Source organism: Diabrotica virgifera, chromosome 4 (assembly GCF_917563875.1).
Source record: "Diabrotica virgifera virgifera chromosome 4, PGI_DIABVI_V3a".
Lineage (NCBI taxonomy): Eukaryota > Metazoa > Arthropoda > Insecta > Coleoptera > Chrysomelidae > Diabrotica > Diabrotica virgifera.
This window is the reverse complement of record NC_065446.1, coordinates 206,405,221-206,411,072: the sequence shown is the minus strand read 5'-3', so window position 1 is coordinate 206,411,072 and position 5,852 is coordinate 206,405,221. Positions and strand designations below refer to the sequence as shown.

The 5,852-nt window shown below is 32.2% G+C and overlaps 1 non-coding gene across 1 annotated transcript; it reads left to right on the top strand.

The window, feature by feature from the left end:
- The first annotated feature begins 640 nt into the window (after positions 1-640).
- Positions 641-713, top strand: Trnay-gua (transfer RNA tyrosine (anticodon GUA)). The gene has a single exon. It is a non-coding gene; the product is annotated as a tRNA-Tyr (tRNA).
- The last annotated feature ends 5,139 nt before the right edge of the window (positions 714-5,852 follow it).

Sequence of the window (5,852 nt, the reverse complement as noted above, 5' to 3'; positions counted from 1 at the left end):
GTCATTTTTTTTTAATTAAGTTAATAGTATAAATGTTTTTCTTTCATAAACTGTCCGAAGTATTACTGTAACCTCATAATTTTCTGATTTATATTGTTGCAAAAAAATTAATTTGGGAAAAACAAATTAAATAACTTTTAAACTATTTGACCAATTGCTTTGACATTTAGGGTATACCAGAAGTTTCAGCATTCAGTGTAATAAGAAGGTTCTAAGTTAATTTTTACATAAATCATGAATATTTATAAAAACTCGAAATTTATGATTTATTTTTCAATTTTCTAAGCAACCAATAAGGATAGACATATTCAGCGAAAGCCATTTTGAAGTTTTTTGAAGTTATACTTCTTTACGATCGAGAGTGAAATTTTATAATCCCGGGCGCATGCGCACACAGACAGTATGTAGTTCGTTGCTAATTTTTCAAGATATGTATGTATCAGCGCTGTCAGCGCAAATAAGTCATTAAAAGAATATATTAGTGTTTTTAGTAAATGTATTATTTATTATAATTTTTGTGTCCTTGTATTTGTCTTTCTCGGAAGTAAGATAATAAAATATCTGTTATAACATTTTTATACTCCACTTGATCTATTTGTCACCGTGATGTATAATTATATCCGAGACGTCACTTACAAGGGGATTGATAGCTTGGTTGGTAAAGCATTTGACCGTAGATCGAGAGGTCCCGGGTTCAAACCCCGGACAATTCATATTCTTTTTTTTTTTTATTTTTGGTATCGTTTTAATAAAAAAGAATGTGTGTGTACTTTGTACGCACGTAAGAAGTTATACTTCTATTATAATATAATTTCAACGAAATAAATATACCTACTTAACAGTTACAATACAAAAAATTAACAATAATTACCAAAAATGAACCAAAACCAATGCCAAATATTAAAAAAAAAAAAGAAAAAAATATGTATCTTCCGGGATTTGAACCTGCAATCTCGCGATTTTTTTATCTCTGGTCCAATGCTCTACCAACAAGGCCATCAAGCCGCATGCTACTTACCTTTCAGATATACATAATTATACATCACGGTGACAAGTGAAATATAAAAATAGATGTTTTATTATTTTACGCCCAAGGAAGACAAATCCAAAGACACAAAATTATAATAAAAAACCTTTTAAACCACCTTTTTCAAATTGCGCAAGTTGTATTATTAATATTAATGTTAATAAATGAAATATAAATATTTTGACGTTTCACAATTTGACAATTCACTTTTAACTGAAGTGCCTTAAAAATTTTAAAGCACTAGTGCCTTAAAGTAGCATTTTTAACGCTCTTATGGAGTCCTAAAAATTGCATTTTTGACACGTTTGTAGATATATTTAAAAACACTAATATATTCTTTCCACACCTTTTCTGGACTGATACATAAATTAAAACATTTTGAAGTATAACTTCAAAAATATAATATGAAAACTATTTAAAAAGGCAGTATAACTATTAACTAACCTTTGTTGTTTCTCTTCCCACAAATTTTAAAACGCAACAACCATACATAACCAAACCGTCAACCGTCCAAACCACAGCTGCGCTACAGCTGCCATATTGGATAATTTTTGACATGTCATTTGAACATCCAATCAGAACAAAGTTATAATGCGCATGCGCCGGGATCGTACGTTTTTTAACATATAAAAATTCACCCTCATATCGCGCGTAAAGAAGTATAACTTCAAAAATTTTTAAAAGTGGTAGGTAGGAAAGTTAGTTTAATATTTAAATAAAATACGAATAACCTGTTAAGTATATTTATTTCGTTGAAACTATATAATAGAAGTATAACTTCTTACGTGCGTACAAAGTACACCCACATTCTTTTTTATATGATTTATGAGTTTCTTACTCTCAAATTTGTTTAAAGTGCTTCACTTTTTAGTAATAGACGAAAAAAGCGAACATTTACCGTTTTTGATCTTCATTTGTTTATAACTATGAATATCATCAAAATCGGCTGCAGGAAACATATAGGTTATTAATATAGATGTCCTACTGTTAGTACTACTCAAAAAATTTGTTTAGGCCTGGAGGGGGATGTGTCACGAGAAAAATCTTATTTCTCTGGACTAAAATCACCAGGTAATGAAGTGTGATGTTCGTGCGATTTTGCAGTCATCTAGTGGCCTATATATTCCAAAGCCTCAATAACATAGTGGCAAGGCGTTTGCTCCATTTCTTCTGCGTCGGTCTCTTGCAATTACTCCAACGTATGAAGACTTCGGCAAATTGATTTACGACCTGTATTATTCTAGCCTACAGAAGGATCGCCAGATACTTTTGGAAAGGACATGCTGGATGTGTGCATTGTACTTATGTACAAAGAAAAAAGCTAAGGCACATGTGAATTCTTGTCATAAGTCAGAAGCTACTGAAATTAGAGCAATAATACTCTAGAGATGCACAATGTTCGTCCTTTCCGAATCCTCACCAGACGATCGAAAGGTAGATGACGAGAGATTCTCTGCGTAGTGCGCAAAAATGATGACGCCAAGTGGCTTGATGAAACCGATATTGATCTACAACAAAGCACTGTGCCAACAACTGACTTGCAAGATGCTTATCCAACTATCGGTGTTGAAGAAAGTGTTGCTAATCCTTCGTCCAAGGATATTGTACATTAAATAATGTTCATAAAAATGAAAATACATTTTTGCGCAACGTAATATTCATATTATATCAGCTCTTTTGTAGCTTAAATATTGTGTGCGCCACTCATAGATCTGGATCCCGCGTACCAAAAAAAGTTGATTAATAGCAAGCTGAAAATTTGTTAATAGCTTAACGATGTCTAGTCGGACAAACTTTGATGTATGGGAAAACTGGAACAGGGGAGGTTTTAATTGTGGAACAGGTTAAAAATTTGGAACGTCAGACTACGAAAACTTTCCATGTATTTTGTCGGACAGAACTCTCATGCAAAATCAGACTCGTGTTTATCACCAACTGGGCATTTTAATGAGTGGAACACGAAGAACATGTCAAATGACAGGAATCGTGATGGTCTAGAATAGAATAGCAGTCTGATTTTTGCATGAGAGTTTAATGAAAGGGTAACATATTAATTGGATGTTCTGTCCGACAAAATACGTGGGACGTTTTCGTAATCTTACGTTCCAAATTTTTAAACTGTTCCACAATTAAAACTTCCCCTGTTCCAGTGTTCCCGTACATCAAAGTTTGTCCGACTAGACACCGTTAAGCTATTAACACATTTTCAGCTTGCTATTCTTTTTCTCATGATCATCTTCCGTGCGTCACAGTTTTTCGATTTCTTTCTAACGCATTAAATTGTATTTGACAGAAAAAAAGGCACGTCCGTGATTACAGACATTTACAACATTTATTCTAGTTATTCTAGTTGTCGATAGATGGCGCCATAGTAAAAAAAATATTTTTTTTAATTAGATAATAATATTACAAATATAATCTGTATAATTTATAAGACTATACAAATCAAAGAAAATACCATTTTATAAATGCAAGAAATACATTTGATTTGTTTTTATTCCAAATTGAAAATAAAATGTGACAACTGTCAGATTTAACTAAAATGTCATGTCACTAAAATGTATATTATCACGACTTTCCCTTTTTCCTATCATTTGTTACGCACTGAAAAATGCTCATGAAAAGGACAATATTAATCAATTTTTTTTTGGTACGCGGGATCCAGGTCTATCATTTTTACCGCTTGTAGCGGTTTTTTATTCTTTTTGTTAGTAAAATATGCGGAGTGTACCAACCTAAAAATAAACGTAATAGATTAAACCTGAGTAATCTATTTTTATACTTACGAGTTAATTTAAATATTGCTGCTAGGATGTTTTGATATAAAAATCAATAATAATACTTTCCCAATATATTAACGAGTAAAATAATTTATCATCTTTTATAAATATTCATGTTTCTTGGAAATAAAGTTAGTTAATAGGTTATAGAAAATATCAATAGTAATGTAATTATACAATATTTTGTACAGAACAAATGGTACTTTAGTTAAATTATATTTTTTTCTTTAGGTTATAAGAAAGACTTTTATATCTAAATTAAAAAAAAAATGTGTTTACCAATGTTAAAACGACACTATAAATATTTAAATATCTCCAATTTGTTACTAAACAGCATCAAAAGCCGGTTATTAATTAAAGTGAAAATAACAAAAAATAGCCAAAGAATGATTCTATTATAATAATAAAAAACAGCTAGACAGGCCATATAGATTATATAATAAAAAACAAAATTTTAACCCCTAAATTATTAACTTACCTGCACTGTCCAAGAGAAGAACATAACAGAAATAAAAGAAGAGTTCGACGTACAGCTAGAAGAAGTATACGACCGCTTATAGAAAAATGATATCAAGATCGTACTAGGAGATATGAATGCGCAAATAGGTAAAAAGGAAGTTTTCTTAGGAACATTGGTAAACATTCACTCCATCAAAACACCGGTGAAAATGGGGAATTACCAATAAACTTTGGCAGTAGAAAAAACATGATCATAAGCTCGACTTCTTCACATTCCGTGATATACACAAAGTGACATGGATTATATTTGCTGAAACAAACGCCAACCAAATTGTCAACATGTCACAACAAGCATATAAGATGTGCAGATCTAAACAGGAACATTTTGCGGATCTGACCATCTTCTAGTACAGCTAAAATACAGATGCAGAATTCAGAGAAACAAGGGAACCAACAGGAACAAACAACAGAACAACTAGACATGCAAAAATTGGAACAACAGAATATCAAAAAAACCTATGCGACAGAGATAAGACAAACACTGACAAATACAGGCACTGACAAATATAGGCTTCCTAGGCACTAAAGAATATTGTGAAAAAATGAAAACAAAAAGAGAATGATGATAGATGAAGTAGTTTTCATTGTATGGTAAACATTTATATTTTAAAAAGAGAATGATTCAATGAAATATAAAATGGCCATACAGAAAAAAGTCAGCAACACAAAAATATATACAAAGAAGTAAAGTTAACAGAGGCGGAAAACTAAAATTCGGATTATTGTTCTCTGATGCCTTTTAAGATGTAAATATAAAGCAAAACCAGTGGCGTGCGGTGACATTTTCGGAAGAGGAAGCGATTCAATAAGGGTTTAACAAATATTTTCTTACGAGGGTCGAGATCAAAATAGATACTTACTTAATAGGTGTATACCTAATGTATTACCTGTTAACTTATATCGACTAAAAACAAGAACTACAAAAAATTAGGTATAGTGTTTAACCCAGTCTGAGAGACATGCACACGCTTTGAGAATGAGATTCGGGTGATACAAATTCATTGAGGCAAGGAGGATTTACTCTTATAAGCGGGCGTCACTCCATCCCGCCCCAATGCTTCATACTATCCACTTCCCCTCCGATAGCACTCTGATGCGCTATATGGGCTCTCTATCAGCAAAGTGCTTATTATGTGGGAGTCCTGGATACAAGGACTCACAAACGAAATCCTACCCCGATCAATGCAGGTTAGTGACTCTAGTGACTTAGTATATCGTATATCTAGTGACTTATCATCGATCTGTACTGCTTGCTCAGGGTCGAGTCCCTGCTCCAGGCTTGGTTTCATTAAACTCAAAAAGAAGAGTTCTATTCAAAATTGTTTTTATATTCCGATTTCGAATCACCTTCCATAACACACAACTTTCAACAATATGACACTTATTTACTTATACTTGAGTCCTATTCTCTTATCAACCAATGCAAATTTTTTGTCGATAACATCGTCGTAAAATTTTGGATTTTCTGATAATTGTTTAATAAATGCACTATTTTTCAATGGATAATAGGGCTAACTTGGAAAGTC